This window comes from Prionailurus bengalensis, chromosome X (assembly GCF_016509475.1).
Source record: "Prionailurus bengalensis isolate Pbe53 chromosome X, Fcat_Pben_1.1_paternal_pri, whole genome shotgun sequence".
In the NCBI taxonomy this organism is placed as follows: Eukaryota; Metazoa; Chordata; class Mammalia; order Carnivora; family Felidae; genus Prionailurus; species Prionailurus bengalensis.
The window spans coordinates 46,351,147-46,369,997 of record NC_057361.1 but is presented as its reverse complement, the minus strand read 5'-3'; the positions used below and the strand labels follow the sequence as shown (position 1 = coordinate 46,369,997).

Sequence of the window (18,851 nt, the reverse complement as noted above, 5' to 3'; positions counted from 1 at the left end):
CACTGACAGCTCAGAGCCTGGATCCTGCTTCAGATTCTGTGTCTCCCACTCTCTGCCCCCTCCCCTGCTCACACTCTGTCTGTCAAAACTGAATAAACGTTAAAAAAATTTTTTTAATAAATAAAAATAAATAAATAAGTAAGTAAACATAAAAAAAGAGGCAGGTCCACTTTTAGGAGCCCCAGGGCCCAGAGCCAGTCACAGAGAACATGGGTCTTTGTCACCACCCTACCAACTGTGAACTTGCTTCTCGAAAGAACCCACTGATTCTTCACAGCCCTCACCCTTCTGAACAATGACATCCATGCTCTTTGGCATGCCATGAAAGGCCTTCATGCCTAGCCTAGTTCTCAATGCATTTCTCTATCATCCACATTAATTAATACAGTTTATTCCATAAATATTTATTGAGTGTCTACTAAATATTACTATGCACTGTTATTCTTGGCACTGGGGATACAACAGTGAACAAAACAAAGCCCTGCTTTATGGAGCTTACAGTCTACTGAGAAGAGGGAAACATTAATCACAATAAATAAATATAAAATATATCAGGTGGTGGTCAGTGTTTTGTACAAAAACATAAGACATCAAGTAGAGTTAGAAAACACTGGTGAACAGGACTAGTTTGTACGTGCTAGTCAGGGAATGCTTCTCTAGGGAGGTGACATTTAAGCACACTGGAAGTGGGTGGGAAACTCACGAGATTATCTGGAAAGAAGAGTGTTCCAGGCAGTTGAGAACAGCAGATACAAAGGCTCTGAAAGGAGAGGGTACTTGACATGTTTGAGGAACATGGAGACCAGGGTGCTGGAAAAGAGTAATTGTAAGATTAATAGGATATGAGGTCAGAAAGAGGATGGGGACCAGATTTTGTAGACTTTTGGGCCATGGTGAGGGCTTCAAGTTTTATTCTGAGGGAGCTGAGAGCCACAGGAGAACTTTGAACAGAGAGACATGATCTGATATGGATTTAAAAGGAATTTCAAAGAATTAGTAATAGGTATTATAACATTAGGCAAAAGAAAAAAACATACAATTACTAGGAAAACAACAAAGGATGTATAATCAGAGTGCACTATGTGGTTTGGATGTGGACAGTAATTACAATGTCATACTTATGCCAACAGTGATTGTTGGTTGAACAAAAAATGTATATAAGATGTTTTTCAAAATAACAGATGCAGCCACAAAGATAAGCAAGCAAAAAGAGACTATGAGGGATGACTAGGCAGATTAGAAAGTGAAATATATGCAGTTTGTACAAATGAAAAATGCATCTATTGAAATAAAAAAACTCAGTAGATGGATTAAACAGATGATATAGCTGAAGAGAGAATCAGTAAACTTAAAGATAAATCTGAAGAAACTGCCCAGAATGAAGTGCAGGAAGATAAGGAAATAGGAAATATCAATGAGACATTATGAGATATGGAAGATATAATGAGGCCCAAAATATGACTGACTGGATTCTGAGAAAGAAAATACAGAAAGAATGGAAGAAAGGCAATATTTTAAAAGATAATGGCTGAGAATTTTCTAAAATTATGAAAAAACATGAATCCAAAAGCATGAAGCACATTTCCAAAGTAGAATAAAAAAGAAATACATGCCTAAACATGTTACACTGAAACTGCATAACCCCCTGTACATCCCCCTCTGAGACAGAGGGGGATTCTCTGTCTCTACAGAGAATTTCTTAAAACTGGCCAGAGTAGAAGAAAACAATAACACCTACCAAAAATAGCAATTAGACTGACAGCAGACTTCTAAATACCTATAACAAATCATCTTTTAAGCATGGGGATAAATTACAGACATTTGCATATAACAACACCTGGGAGAATTTAACACCACGAAACCTGTACTAAGAGAGCATCTAAACATTGTACTTATGATAAAATAAAAGGATCCCAGAATCATGGTCTGAGATGCAAGAATGTATGCATGTAAATCCAAACAAATACTGTCTATATAAAATAATACTCACGACAATGTGTAATTTGTGAGGTTAGCAAAAAAAAAAAAAAAAAAAAAAAGGAAAAGGAAAAAACTACAATACTCAAGCAACAGCATGTGGCAAAGAGAGGATGGACCAGGTGTGAGGTTCCTGCATTCTTCAAGAGGGATGTGAAAATGCGATTTAACTTTAGGCCTTATAAGTTACACACACATGATAAAAGTTCAGGAATAACCACACAAAGAAGTGGGTAAAAAAAGAATGTGTAAATCCCAAAAAGTAGAAGACAAAATTGAGTAAGAAAGCAAATAAATAAATCTCAAAACTAAAGAAAACAGGCAAGAGATAAAAGAAGCATAGAAAAGGCAGTGGTAGGAAACAGAAATAAAAAAGTACAAACAAGTCCAAACATATCATAGAAAATGCAAACAGAGTAAACTTGTCCATTAAAAGAGAACATCAGATTCGATTTTTTAAAGGGTCCAGCTATATGCCATTTTCGAGAGATATAAAGTATAAGGGCATGACAATGTTGAAAAATAACAGGATAGAAAATTGTATACCACACAAATCCGAACAAGAAGAAAAGCGTGTGTTAATGTAAGATAAGATAGACTTCAAAAAATACATTATCGAGAATAGAGAGGGTCATTACATATTTACCAGGAATGTATAATAATTCTTCATTTGAATATTCCTAATAAAATATCCTCAAAAAATATAAAATTTTAAAAAAGAACTATAAGGAGAAGCAGATGACAAATCCACCACCATAGTTGAAAATTAACACACTTCTTACAATTACTGGCATAGCATGACCAAAAACTCAGTGTAGATATAGAAAATTTGAATAATACAATTAACAAACTTGATAGTAGACATATGTAAAACTCTGTGTTCAACAATTAGAGAACATACATCTTATAAAGCACATAGGAAACATTCAAAAATATTGATCATGTACTAAACCATAAAACAAGTCTCAATAAATTTCAAAGAGTTGTTATGACACAGACCACATACTCAGACCATAATGCAATTAAGACAGATTTCAATAACAAAAAATTACATTAAAAATTCCCCATACTTTTAGAAATTTATAAACACACTTCTATATAACTCACCAAATAAGTAACCATGATGGAAATTCTGAAGTACTGGGAATCGAACAATAATGAAATACGACATGTCTGAATGTATAGAAAAGTAGTATTTGGAAGGAAATTTCTATCCTTAAATGCACACGTTATGAAACAAGAAAGGCTGAAAATGAATGCGCTCCATGTCCAACATAAGAAATCAGAAAAAGAACAACAGAATAAATCCAAAAAATGTGGAGGGAAGGAGATCAAAAAAGATGAGAGCAGAAATTAAAGAAATAGAAAACAAAGACACGATAGAGAGGAGCAACAGGGCCAAAAGCTGGTTCTTCGAAAAGACTAATAAAATAGACAAACCTCTGGTGAGATTGATTAAGAAAAACAGGGAGAAGGCACAAATAACCAATATCAGCAATGAAAAAGGAGACATGATTACAGATTATATACAGCAGGGAATCTTTCAAAAGAGAACTTTTTGCCAATAAATTTGAGAATGCAGATAAAATGGACCGATTCCTAGAAATTGATAACTTATCAAAATGGACTCAAGAAGGAAAACAAAATCCTGAATAGCCCTCTAATGGCTGGAGGAACTGAAGAAGCAATTAAAATTCTTCCTACCAAAAAACAAACACAAGAACAACAACAACAACAACAAAATAGGAGGCAGAATTTTCTAGCTGATTACAGGTAGGTGAAAAGCTATTGAGCCCCTCAGCCCTGGAGGTGTCCACGTAGGACTTAAGGCAGTGGAGACCCTAGGCAGGCCACTTCTCTCTATGGACAGCCTCCTAGGGAGATCCTTACAGGGCGGCCCCCTGTGAAGTGGGGCCTGGAAAATCCCTCTACAGTCCCTGGAGGTAGGGAGCACGAGTGAATAACATCCAGCACTCAGTTAATGCTCTGTGGTCAGTGTGCTGATAAGCAAAGCCAAGGAGGAGCTCTCTCACTTGGACAGCCTCTTCAGCAGCCAGCTTCTGTAGTCTTCTGCTCACTGAGGACAAGGGACCTGTGGAGCTGCTGGAGGAGTCTGCGTTCCAGTTGCCAAGAAACACCACACACAGCCCAAGTTGTGACTGGTTGGTGTGGGGTGGGGTGCAGGGAGGCCAAGCAGGGGCTTCTGGAGGGTGGGTAGCTCCAGGTAGAAGCCCTGAAACTGTGTCTTCGCGAATAACAGAAACTTCTATCCGTTTGCAGCTGATGAGCCCTTTTAATGGTGTCCAAGCTAGCTGCAGGGTGATGGTTCTAACAGTGATGCGTGTTCTGAAAATAAGAGCTTCATCATTATTTTGAAATAATTAATATGAAAGAAGTCAATTGGATTTGAAATCTAATCACATTATCTCAAGAAATTTGAACAACAGATTTGTCAGGAGAACAACAACAACAAAAAGCTGTTATGTATCATTTCAGTTGTTAAACATTTTTGAACAAGTTAAAAATTGGTTTTAAATGCTTTAGCACTTAGTTGTACAAGGAAAGATTTTTGATGATGGGGACTGTTAAGAATTTGAAGAATGTATCATTAAAGAGTCTTGATCAGGATTTGTGTTTAGCCATTTCAAGAATAAAACCAGATATAAAATAAACATGGCATGGAAGCAGATTTCAGGCTTCTCATTTACATTTCTGAAAAGATTTTATTTAGAAATTTAATATTAATTCAATGGTAGAAAGCAAAATACCAGGCCAAAATAGTTTTACCAGAGGATTCTACCAAACAGATCATTCCCAAGTCATATAGCATCTTCCAGAATATTGTCAAAGGGGGACTGCTAACTCATTCTATGATATCAGCAGAACTTGAGACCAAAAGCAAATTATGACAGCATGAGAAAGGAAAATTAAAGACCAATTTTACTCATGGACACAGATACAAAAATCCTAAACAAATATTAACTAAATCTAGTACTGTATAAAAGGGAAAAGATCATGAACAAGTTGTGTTTATAGCAGAAATGCAAAGGTAAAATCTATAAACATCATTTACCACACTATCACTTTACTGACAAAAAAAAACCATAATCATCCCCAAAACTAGAAAACGTATCTGATAAAAAAAATTCAACACCCTTTCATGATTTAAAAACAATAATAAAAACTTGGCATAGTGAAACAGGTGGGCACTTGCTTTAATCTGATAAAACCTGGAGAAGGGAAAAAAGTTAATGGGGTTTCCTTTAAAATACCCAACAAGACAAGGATGCCCACCACTGGTTTTTTTTCTCTTGAACACTGTACTGGAGGTCCTGTCCATCTCAGTAACACAAGAAGAATAAATTAAAGGCATAAAGATTGGAAAGGCAAAAACAAAAATGTCATTATTGGTAGCTGATATTGTTGTCAACATAGAAAACACAAAAGAACATACAGACAGCTTAAAAGAAACAAGGGATCCTTGAGAAATGGTCAATGCTAGGGATGAGGCAGGAAAATCTTCAGATGAGTAGGGAACATCTTGTAGTGCCAAAGCCAGTAAGGCAGTGCTAAAAAACAAACAAACAAAAAAAGATGGAGGCATGTCAAAGGGACACAGGAGCCAACCTGAAGGAGCTCCCAGTGACCAAACTATTAAATAAATAGGCATGAGTTCTTACTGATACAAACAGGTGACTGGATAAATGAGGGAATGAATAGGTAAATAAAGAAGAAAAAATAAATAGTTTTTACAGAAGAATTCCAAACGATACATGTAAATACATGTATACATGTATCATTTACCACCCCCTTCCAGAGGTGGAGCTTAAATCCTCTGCCTCTCCTTAAGGGTGGGCTAGATTCTTCTAAAGAACAGAAAATAAAAGGGGAAAAATAACAACTTTGCAGTGGAGAAACTGGACAAACACTACCTTAACCAAGTGATTAAGGTCAACATCAGTGATGTCATGGGGTATCACATACCTCTGATATAATGTGATGAAAAGGGCACTTCAACTCTACGGTATTCCTTCCAAAAACAACCCCAGGCTAATTATGAGGAAAACTTCAGACAAATCCAAACTGAGGGACATTCTATAGTATGCCTCAAAACTGTTAAGGGCATAAAAAACATGGAAAGACTGAGAAACTGTCACAGAGCAGAGGACAATAAAGAGAGAGAACTAAACTCAATATGGTATTTTGACCTGGATCCTAGAACAGAAGAAAGACATTAGTGGGAAAACTGATAAATCCATATAAAGTCTAAAGTTCAGTTAATAGTAGTATACCAATATGGCTTTCTTAGTTTTGACAAATATACCATGGTGAGGAGTACACAGGAACTCTCCATACTATCTCTTTTTTTACTCTTCTGTAACTGTAAAATTATTCAAAAATAAAAAGTTTGCTTAAAAAATATAAGTTCAGAAAGGTGAATGGCTATAATATTAATATAAAAACCAACTTCATTTCTATACACCTGCAAATGAGATAAAACATGTTAAATAACAAGATGTCCTTGAAAGCAAAACCATTAATATCAAGGAATAAGTCTGACACAAGATATGCAAGACCTTATGCAGAAATTAGAGAACTATACCAAAAAACATTCAAGAATTTATTTAAAATGAAAGGGTATATATCATGTTCATAGCTTGGAAGACTCGACATCATAAATATATTCAATTCCCTTCAAACTGATCTATAGAGTCATTGCAATTCTAATATTCTTGTAGAACATGAAAAGATGATTCTGAAATGTGTTTGAAATAACAATGGGCCAAGAATATGTGATATTCCTGAATAGGATGGGGAAGATTTTGCTGTATTCATTATCAAGATTCTTCATGAAACTAAAGTTATTAAGGTAGTGTAAAGTGATTAAGGTGGTGTCATATTAATTCAGGGACAAAAAGTTGGCCAATAACAGAGATTCCAGAAACAGACCAATACAGATATGGAACTTTGGTGTATGACAGGGGTGGCACTTCAGATCATTAGGCTATCCATGTGGAAAATAATGAAACCGACTTCCTACCCCATCACCTTCTACCACACAAAAACCAATTCCATTCAGACTAAAGACGTAAATAGGAAAAATAAACTTTTTTAAAAAATTTGTTTACTTATTTTGAGAGAGACAGAGACAGTGTGAGTGGGGGAGGGGCAGAGAGAGAGAGGGAGAGAGAGAGAATAAAATCTCGAGCAGGCTCCGTATTGTCAGCACAGAGCCCAATGCGGTGCTTAAACTCACGAAACCATGAGATCATAACCTAGGCCGAAACCAAGAGTCAGACGCTTAACCAATGGAGCCACCCAGGCGCCCCAGGAAAAATAAACTTTTAAACTTTTATTTGAAGAAAACAAAGAATATCTTTACGACCATAGGTTAGGAGAGATACACAGAAAGTGTGCTGGTTGGAGACAAAAGATTGAATTGTTCAACTAAAATTAGGAATTCCTGCTCATGCAAAGACACCATTAAAAAAAAGCCACAAACTGAGAAAAGATATTCAACACGTATAATTGGCAAATGATGAGTATCCAGATAGTTGAATAACTCCTACAAATCAGTAAAACTGATACAAATCCCAATTTTAAAAATGGGCAAAAAATGTTAACAGTCATTTCACAAAAGAAGCAACATGAATGGCCAATAAACATGAAAAAATGCTCAACCACATTAGTGACTAGAAAAATGCTAATTAAGTCCACATCGAAATATCATTTTATATCCACTATAATGACAAAAAGTAAAAAGTGGGACAATATCAAGTACTAATTAGGGTGTGGATCAATGGGATCTCTTATAAATTGCTGAAAGGTATATAAATTGTTAACCTTCAGATAGGAATACATTTTGGCATAATACTGTCAAGCTGAATGTTTATATGTCCCATTAACTCGCAATTCTAAGTATACACCTTAGAAAGATGGGTGTACATGCATACTAGGAGACACACACAAGAATGTTCATAGTAGCACTGTTCATAAGAGCAAAGAGCTGGACCAATCCAGATGTCTATCAACAGATGAATGGATGAATGATTTGTTTTATGGTCACCCAATGAAATATTATGCAGCACTGAGAATGAACAAGTGATAGTTACATGCAAAACATAGGTGAATCTTTGAAACATAATAATGAGTGAAAAAAGTAAGTCACAGAAGACTACATATAGTATGAGGCTATTTTTACAAAACTCAAAAACAAGCAAATAAATAATGTATTGGTTAAGCATTTCCACAAATGTGAAAAAATATATCAAAAAAATTTTAATGTTTATTTATTTTGAGAGAGACAGCGTGAGTTGGGGGGGGGGGGGTTGGGGCAGAGACAGAGAGAGAGAGAGAATCCCAAGCAGGCTCTGTGCTGTCAGCACAGACCCAGATGTGGGGCTCAAATTCACGAAGCTATGAGATGGTGACCTAAGCCAAGATCAAGAGTTGGATGCTTAACTGAGCCACCCAGGCGCCCCCAAAAATATATCAAAAAAAGCAAGGGAATGTTAAACACAAGACTTAAGAAATGGTAATTTCTGGTGGGGTGGTGGTGGTGGTGGTGGGAAATAGAACAGAAAAGGACAGAGATAGATGCTATCTTAATGTTGCTCTTGCATGGAGCTGTGATTTCTTCAGTTTTGATTATATTATTTCTTTATAACTCATGTATATAATTTTTATTATATATCCAATAGTTTTATATGAACAGAGAATAGAAAAATAGGATAAAGTGAGGAATGAAAGCTCTTTTGAAGAGTTTTGCTTTCAGGGGAATAGAGAAAGTCATAGTTGCATAGGGATGTACGATGAATAGGGTTTTAGATGTTTTTTAAAGATGGGAGCAATAGGAGAGAAACGGAATGACAGAATAACAGCTTTAGTGAACCAGCTTTCCCTTTGAAAGAACAAAAATGTGGGCAAACCAACTAAAATCAACCATTTCAAAACTTGCAATGAACCAAAGACACAGAATGAAGTAAAAATCATCTATCCAAGAAAAACTACTGAATCTCGGTGAGACAAAGGGTTCTGTGACATTTTAACTTGTAGTTAATTCCCGTCCTCCTTCCCTCTCAAGCTCAGTAGTATAGCAGCCAAAGGTTGACTAAATTGCAGACAACATAGAGGCCTCACTGCTTTGGCCAGGAATTTAAAAGGAAATCTCAGAGAATGGAACAACCATTGGAAACTTTGAAAAGCTCTGACATATTCCCAGGTATATAAAGGCCTGTGCCTTCACTCACTTCTGGCTGACTGTAAGGCCCTATACAAGCAGAATGGGAAAGCTAAGGCTGCTTGTAAGTTGGCTAGTTTGAAGGCATGCCTTCTCACACAGATCCCCTTGTCAAAGGGTGGAAGACAAACAGACAAGGCATTTAAGGAAACCCAACCAATCACTGGCTGACCACCAAAGTATATTTATCCAGGTGTGATGTCCAAGGAATCCAGGCTTAAAAATAAAAACAAGAACCTTTTAAAAATAAGCTAACAGAGAACTCAGGGGCCACATAGTACAAGGAATATAAAATCCAAGGAATTAGTCGAGAAAAGTAACTAAACAAATAAACAGCAATGCGAAAAATAACAACTACCAAACATATGCAAACACACACACACACACACACACACACACATCCCAGAAAAACAAACCTTGAGGGTAGAAGAGGTTGATAGCAGAGTTATTAGAATAGAGTATCTAAAATGCCCAGTTTTGGGGGCATCTGGCTGGCTCACTCAGAAGAGCATGTGACTCTTGGCTGGGGGTTGTGAGTTCAAGCCCCATGTTGGGTATAGAGATCAATTAAATAAATAAAAACTTTTTTTAAATGACCAGTTTTGGGGCGCCTGGGTAGCTCAGTTGGTTAAGCATCTGACTTCAGCTCAGGTCATGATCTCACAGTTGGTGAGTTTAAGCCTCACGTCGGGCTCTGTGCTGACAGCTCTGAGTCTGGAGTCTGCTTGGGATTCTGTGTCTCCCTCTCTCTCTGCCCCTCCCCTGCTTGTGTGCTCTCTCTCCCTCTCTCAAAAATAAATAAATAAACTTAAAAAAATAAAAAATAAAAATGCCCAGTTTTTGACAAAAAAATTATGAGATATGCAAAGAAACAGCAAAGTATGTTACATGTACAAAAAAAAAAAAAGTAGCCAACAGATTTGTCCCTGAGGGAGTCCATGTTTGAAACTTAATAGACAAAGACTTTAACTTATTACTATAAATATTTTCAAAGAAATAAAAGAAAGCATATCCACAGAATTAAGGAAAAGTATGAGAACAATGTCTCACAAAATAGAGCATACCAATAAAGACATGGAAATCATTTAAAAAATCATATAGAAAACCTGGAGTTGAAAAACATAGTAACTAAAATGAAAAATTGACTTAGAAGGGTTCAACAACAGATCTGAGTTGGCAGAAGAGAGAAAGGGTGAAGCTGATGATAGGTCAATAGAAATGATCCATTCTGAAAAGCAGAAAGAAAAAGGAACGAAGAAAAAGAAAAAGAGCTTGCACAAACCTTCAGGGCGCCACCAAAAGTATCAACATACGCATAACAGGAGTACCAAAAGAGCAAGAGGAAGAGAAAGGGGCCAAACATAGCAAACTTGATGAAAAACATTAATCTGTACATAAATAAATGCAAGTAGAATAAACTCAAAGAGATCCATACCTAGACACATCATAGTGTAACTGATGAAAGCAAAGACTAAAAGAAAATCGTGAATACAGCAAGAGAAAAATAACTTACTGTGTATCAGGGACTCTCAATATGATTAACAGCTGTCTTCTCATCAGAAACCATGGAGGCCAGAATATAGTAAGATGGCATCTTCAAAATATTTACAGAAAAAGACTGTCAACTGAGAATTCTCTATCTAGCTAAATTGCTCTTCAAACATGAAACAGAAGTTAAGATAAACAAAACCTGAAAGAATTTGTTGCTAGCCTACTTATCCTACAAAAAACCCTACTTTCAGCCTTAAATTAAGGGACACTGAATGGTAACCTGAAATAGGTATTATGAAAGAAAGTATTTTTGTTTGTAACTCATATTCTCCTATCTGTTTTAAAAGACAACTGTTATAAAGCAATAATAATAAAAGTGTGTTGATGGGCTTATAATGTAAGAAGTAATTTGTATGATAATAACACTACAAAGAAGGAAAGAGGGAACAGAGGCATATTGGAACAAAGTTACTATTGAAATTAAATCAGAATTAATTCAAAGTAGATTGTTTCCAGTTAAGATGTTAATTGTAATCCTCAGGGCAACTATTAACTGTCTATTAACTATATTAACAATCTAACTAAAAATATATGGTTAACAAGGAAATTAAAAAGTTAAAGTAGAAAATATCTACTTAACACAAAAGAAGAGAGGAAATGAAAAACAAAGGAACAGAAAAGACAAATGACATACAAAAAGCATATATTAATCCTTCACAAACTCTTCCAAAAATAGGGGAGGAAACACTGTGCAGCCAGTATTACCCTGATACCAAAACCAGACAATGACATCACAAGAAAATTACAGACCAATATACCATATGAATACAGACGTAAAAATCCTCAACAAAACACTAGGAAACCAATTTCAGCAATGTATACAAAGTATTATATAACATGACCAAGAAGGATTTATTTCAGAAATACAAAGTTGGTTTATCATTTGAAAATTAATCAACGTAATACACTATATAAATAGAATAAAGCAAAAACTCCAGATGATCATCTCAAAAGGTGCAGAAAAGTCATCTGACAAAATCCAATACCCATTCATGGCAAAAGACTCCAAGAACTAGGAAGAGAAGGAAACTTCCTCAATTGATAAAGGGCATCTATATAAACCCCACAGTTAACATCACACTCGATGGAGAAAGACTCAATACCTTCCCCCTAAGATCAGGAACAAGACAAGAACATCTGTTCTCATCACTTCTAGTCAACACTGTACTAGAAGATCTAGCCGGGGCAATTAGTCAAGAAAAAGAAATAAAAGGCATCCAGATTAGAAAATAAAAAGTAAAACCATATTTGCAGATGCCATGATCTTATACATAGAAAACCCTAGGGAATCCATTAAAAAACCATTTGAATTAATAAGTTCAACAATGTGACAGGATAGAAGATCAAGAAACAAAAAATCAAATGTATTTCTATGTACTAGTAACGAACACTCCGGAAGTGAAATTAGGAAAATAATCTCATTTATAATAGCAGCATAAAGAATAAAATACCTAGGAATAAATTTAACCAAAAAAGTGCAAGCACTAAAAACTACAAAACACTTCTGAAAAAAACTAAACATCTCAATGGAAAGACACCTTATGTTCATGGATTAGAAGGCTTGATATTGTTAGATGGCAATACTTCCTAAATGGATATATAGATTCAATATAATCCCAATAAAAATCCCAGCTGTTTTTCTGCAGAAACTGACAAGATGATCCAAAAATTCATATGGAAATGCAAGGGACTTAGAATAGTCAAAACAGTCTTGCAAAAGAAAAACAAAGTTGGAGAACTCCCATTTCCTGATTTCAAAACTTATGACATAGTAATCAAGACAGTGTGGTCTGGCATAGTGACAGACATACAGATCAATGAGGTAGAATTAAGAATCCAGAAAAGTAACCTTTACATTTAGGATTTACGGTCAGTTGACCTTTGACAAGGTTTCCAAGATAATTCAAAGGGGGGAAATACTCTTTTTAACAAAAGGTGCTACAACAACTAAACATCCACATGCAGAAGAATGTAATTTGGACTCCTGCCTCACACCATACACAGAAATGAACTCAAAAATGAATCATTGACCTAAATGTAAGAGCTAAAATCATACAATTCCTGGAAGAAAAAGCCAGAAGAAATCTTTGTGACCTCAGGTTAGGGAACGTTTTCTTGGATATGACACAAAATGCTGAAGTGTCAAAAAATTGATCAATTGGACTTTCCCCAAATTAAAAACTTTTGTGCATCAAAGGACACCATCAAGAAAGTAAAAAGACAACCCACAGAATAGGACGAAATATTTGCAATTCACATATCTGATAAGTGACTTGTATCCAGAACATATAAAGAACACTTACAGCTCAACAGTAAGACAATCAAACTTTAAATGGGCTAAGGATTTGAATAGACATTTCTCCAAAGGAGATACACAAATAGCCAATAAACACATGAAAAGATGTTCGACATCATTAGTTATTAGGGAAATGCAAACCAAAACCACAATGAAGCACCCCTTCATACTGACTAAGATTGTTATAATAAAAAAGACAGACAGTAAAACGTGTCAGTGAAGATATGGAGAAATTGGAATGTAAAATGGAGCAGCCCCTTTTGCAAACAGCTTCTCAAAAAGTTAACGTAGATTTGCCATATGACCAAGTAAGTACACTTCCTAGGTATCGACCCAAAGGAAAAGCAAACACACACCCACACAAAAACTTGTGCACAAATGATCAGAGCAGTATTATTCATAATACCAAACACGAACATGACTTAAATGTCCAAAAATTTACAAACAGATAGGACAAACAAAATGTGGTCTATTCCATCAAATGGAATATTATTTGGCAATGAAAAGGAATGCTACATCAACAACATGGATGAACCTCCAAACCATTATGCTAAATGAAAGAAGCTGGTCAGAAAGACCAATATACTGTATAATCACATTTATATAAAATGTCTAGACTAGACAAATCAACAGAGACAGGAAGTAGATTACTGGTTACCTATGACTGAGGGGAGGGGAGTAACGGGGAGGGTCTGCTAATGGGTATGAAGCTTCTTTTGGGGGCAGATAAAAATGTTCTAAAATTGATTGTGGTGATGGTTGCACAACTCTGAATATACTAAAAAAAACAGCACCCTTTAAAAGAGTGAATTTTATTGTATTAAATATATCTCAATAACACTCTACAAAAAGGTGGGAGCAGTAACAGAATGTCTGTGTGCTAATGATTTGTAGAGAAGTGGAAATTGCTGGAACAATGTATTTGAGTGGAGGGACCAGAGTCTGATGACAGCAGGGCCAGTTTATCCATAATAATAGAGAAGAAGGCAGAGTATGTGACTACAGGTGCTGTTTGGTGGTTAGATGTGGTTATGGGAATCTGTGCAGGTTTTCTTCTGATGATCTTAATTCTTCAGGCAAGTGGGAAGCTTGAGAACAGGATGGAAGAGGAGGTATCAGGAGATTTAAGGAGAAATAAGATGCTATTTTGTATTTATACCAATTATACCAATGTTAATTCCCTAATTTTGATAACTGAACTATAGTTGCATAATTTATTAATATTTAAGGAATCTGAGTCAATGAGGAAGGTAGGAGAGTGAATGGCGCAGGGTAGTGCAGCGGAGCAAGCAGAGAGTAGGACTTAACCAGGGCAGGAGTTTTGCCCTGTAGACATGCTGAAGTACACAGAGGGCAAAGGAAGTGACGATATATGCAAGGCTATGGTTATCATGATGCACCATGGAATCTGAGCTGATTAAAAGGGCATGGGAACACGGAGGAAGTAAAGGGTAGTGAAAGCGTTCAGTCTTGGTGGTGTGGAGGGGTTGTTGGAGCTGGAGAGCTAGAGGGAGTAAACTAGAAGGATAAGAATCACTGGCTGGATGGCAGAATGCCTGAAACAGAGTACGGAGGTGATACAGTCATAGGTACAGATAAGAAGGGTGAGACTATCAGAGAGGGTAGCTGAGGTGGGATTGAAAGGCAAAAGCATTATAGGAAAACGGATCAAGGAAGTGAGAGACAAGAATATTGGAAGGATCATCAATGAGGATATTAAAATCACCAAGAAGTAGAACTGGTGTAGTGCTAAAAAGTGACAGTGAGATAGTAGCTAAATTCTAGGAATGAGGTATGATGGGAGCAGGTATTAGTGTATGCCTATACCTGACTATAACACAGACAGGTGGGTAATGGTTTAGTCTGATGATTTGAGATTTAAAACAAGGTGGTTGATATTTACATAATCTTAAAGTATCTCCTCACAAATCACTTATTACTTACAAAGGGAAAAAGAGCAACTATAATGGAGAAACCTGGCAGACACCACCTCAAACAAATAGTCAAAGTGTACAAAACCAGTATCGGGAAAAACTGACATCATATGCTTTCTGACATAAAACACTGAAGACACATATCTTCTTAGGTATTCAGCCTAAGGAGGACATGACAACTAAATGAAATGTAAGATCCTGAATTAGATCCTGGAAGAGAAAAATTACATAAGTGGAAAAACTGATCCAATCTGAATAAGTTCTGTACTTTCATTAATACTATTTTACCAATGTTAATTCCCTAATTTTGATAGTTGAACTATAGTTGCATAATTTATTAATACTTAAGGAATCTGAGTGAAGGATAGGTGAGAATTCTTTGTACTATTTTTATAACTTTTTAAGTCTGAAGTTAGGTAAAAATAAAAAAATTTTTAATGCTAAAAAAAGTTGTTTGAGGAGGAGGGAAAGAAAGTGTCTGGGATGGTCAATCAGAGTGAGGACACTTACCTTCACCTCCAGGCCTCCTGGAAAGAGGGGTATGAGGGGGCGCTGGGGAGCAGAGTGCTCAGGGGAAAGCCAATTTCTATTCAAGCAGGGGGTAGACAGTCAAGGGACGTTTGGGGACATTTTTGATCACCACCGTAACTGGAGATCACTAGTAACATTTAGCAGGCATGGACCAGGGGTGCCCAGTGCTCAAGACAGCTCCAAACAACAAGAATTATACCATATCCATGCAACTTTAGAATGTCCCACCAGACAATCACGTAGGTGAAAAACCCATTCATTGCATTCATTTATTCATTCAACAAACATTTATTAAGAGAGCCTATTGGGGCACCTGGGTGGCTCAGTTGGTTAAGTGTCAGACTTCGGCCCAGGTCATGATCTCACAGTTCGTGGGTTTGAGCCCCACGTTGGGCTCTGTGCTGACAGCTCAGAGCCTGGAGCCCATTTTGGATTCTGTGTCTCCCTCTCTCTCTGCCCCTCCCCTGCTAATGCTCAGTTTCTCTCTCCTTCAAAAATAAATAAAACATTAAAATTTTTTTTAAAAAAATTAAAAAAGAGAGCCTATTATGTGCTAAGCACTGTTTTAGGTAATAGGGATACATCAAGGCATGAGAAAGACAAAAATCTCTGCCCTTCTAGAGCTTACAATCCAGTAGGAGACTTAAGCAATAAATGACAAACACAATAAAGGTGTAGATTATATATTATATAAGAGGGTGAGGAGCACTATGGGAAAAAAATAGATGGGGTATATTCTAGGGAAGAGCTGTAACTTTAAAGAGGATGGTCAAGGTAAGCCTCATTGAGAAAGTGACATCTGAGAAGAGGCCTGAAGGAAGTGAGGGCATGAGCCTTGTACATATTTGGGGGAAAGCATTCTAGGTCTAGGGGATGGCCCAGTACAAACCCCTGAGGTGGAAGTGTGCCTACTATGTTCAAGTAGCATAGAGGAGGCCAGTATGGGTGGGAGAGAGGGAACAAGTGGGGAGAATGGTAGGAGAGAAGGTCTGAAAGGTTATGGGGGCCAGATTATGGAATATGTACTGACTTTTCCAGAAATTCAATGAACCATACAAATTGAGGGAGGATTGCACTTTGTTTTGTTTAAAACTTTATGAAGAATAACAATTCTTGATATTCATGAACAATGGTTTGGAAAAGCATATCACCCTACCCATGGTTTCTGAGCAATCAACACACATGTGTCACATTACCAGGTGCAAGTATCATTACATGCAAGACCATTCATTATATCTTCCAGTGAAATTATATCCCAGCCTTTAAATACTGAAATACATATCATTTTATCATAAATTACTCTTCCTTTACTTCTCCCTTATATTACAATTAGGACATTACATTGGTTTGGGGGGAATTGTGTGTGTAGACAGATTCTATTATCTATGAACTTCATTTCATAATAGTGAAGGGGCATTTCAAAATATAAATTATAAAAAATGGAGTGTTGAGTCCAATAGGTATGAGAATCACTAAGGCATGGCAAGAAAACGAAGGGACTATTCAGAAGCCAGCATGAGAATGGAGATTTTGCTGTTGACTGACAGCAAGTTCCAGAAGGCTTGGTTAAAGGATTTCAGGATGGGGACAGAAAAGAGGGCATCTGGGGCTGTGTGGAGATCTAACTAGAAGAATCCTGGTCTTCTTGTGGTGACCAACATGATAAAGGTTAAAGGGCCTGGTTCACTTTTTCATCTAAGCTGCTTCTGACCCTGTAGGTCTCTGCCTGTTTAACACAGTAGAGTGAGGAAATAAAGAGGAGTCTCTCCTCAGTGAAGCCAGAATCCAGTCAAGGCCCGGTTCCATTTTTTAATTTATTTTTATTATGTATGTATTTATTTATTTATTACCCACAGAACAGTCCAGAACCCCAGGTAAAGCTCATAAGGGCTCTCAGGCCAAACTCATTGCTATAAGCAATGCACCTTTAACCTGCTTAGAGATGAGAAAGAGACAGATACAAAGATGAAAAACAGTAACAGAGAAAGAAGCATTTAGAAAGAAGAATCAATGGGGGTTGGGTCAGAGACAGGGAGAAAATAAAGTCAAATACCAAGAGAGATCTTTTTTTTTTTTTCAATCACGACAGTCATAATTTATTGGGAATTCTCTAGGGGCCAGGCACTGAGCAAAGTGATGCACATGTATGGTCTCAGGTGGAGATTATTAGACTCCCATTTGACAGATGAGGAAACTGAGGCCCATATGGGTGATGTAGATGGCTCAAGGTCTCATGGCTAGTTTTAACTGGTAAGGTCAGGGTTCAGCCTTCTAGGTCTGGGCTGTCTAGCATGTCTCGGAGAAAGAGACAGGCAGAAATACAGAGACACACAGTAAGATGGAGGTAGAGACGGAGAGGGAGAGGAGCGGCAGAGAGATGGAGACTTCAGACACGCACGCAGACGGTCACGTGAGCTGCAGACCTGCACCGAACCGTTTCCCAAGAGACAGGGGTGGGGGATGGAGAGTGGGCATGGGCGATGGGCTCCGCAGGGTACTCACCTGGTTGCTGTCTGGGGCTGCAGGGGCACTCGCCCTCCCTTTGCTACCCGCAGGATCCTCAGCAACCTGCTGACCTAGGGTTAAGAGGCCGCCCAGGTAAAAGCTCGCCCAGGCCCCACCCCTCTTGCGCTCCAGCCCGGCCTCTTTCCTTTACACCCTCCAACCCCGTCTTTACAGCGTCTCACCAGACACCTCCTGCCATCCGCGTCGCCGCTGCCGAGCGCGAGCAGATTCGAGGGATCGACGGCTGGATCTAGTGAACACACTGAACGCGTCCCTCCAGTCGGCTGGAGAACAAGCGGGTTAGCAGGCCTCCACAGCTACTGACCGCTCTCGGGTTCCCATTGGAGGAGTGCCCTCCTGCCTTCCCTGGGATTGGCTGGAGTTGGAAACACTTTAGTTTTACTCCCCCAGGCCGGGATCCAAGCCGAAGAAAACACCGCCCTCTTGGGGGTCTTTGATTGGTTTATGAGCCAAGCCCACCCTTTAATAGGATTGGCCAGGAGAAGAGGACTTGTCGTTGCCCTTTGCCAGTCTGTCTGACAGGGCTTCGGGAATTAGTTGGGAACACGCAGACGCGAAGCCCAAAGCGAGGCTGGGCGTCAGTCAAGTAGATTCCCGGCTTCTTGACGTCTTACTCTCCGTGAGCCATTTTATCTAAGCCAACGCTCTGCTAAGAGACACGACCTTACCTCCACCTGCAGGGATTTCTGAACCAGGTTTCTTTTGCTCAAAATGAACGTACTGCCTCATTTCAACCATGGACGATGAGGTGGTTATGGGGCTCTGGCCATTCACCCATCAGGTCCTGCTGCTTACT

The 18,851-nt window shown here is 37.8% G+C and overlaps 1 long non-coding RNA gene across 1 annotated transcript; it reads right to left on the bottom strand.

The window, feature by feature from the left end:
* Positions 1–371: 371 nt before the first annotated feature.
* On the bottom strand, positions 372–18,549 carry LOC122477402. The gene is made up of 3 exons (XR_006295689.1): positions 18,217–18,549; positions 18,032–18,105; positions 372–4,323 (listed from the first exon to the last, which is right to left on the bottom strand). It is a non-coding gene; the product is annotated as an uncharacterized LOC122477402 (long non-coding RNA).
* Positions 18,550–18,851: the final 302 nt, after the last annotated feature.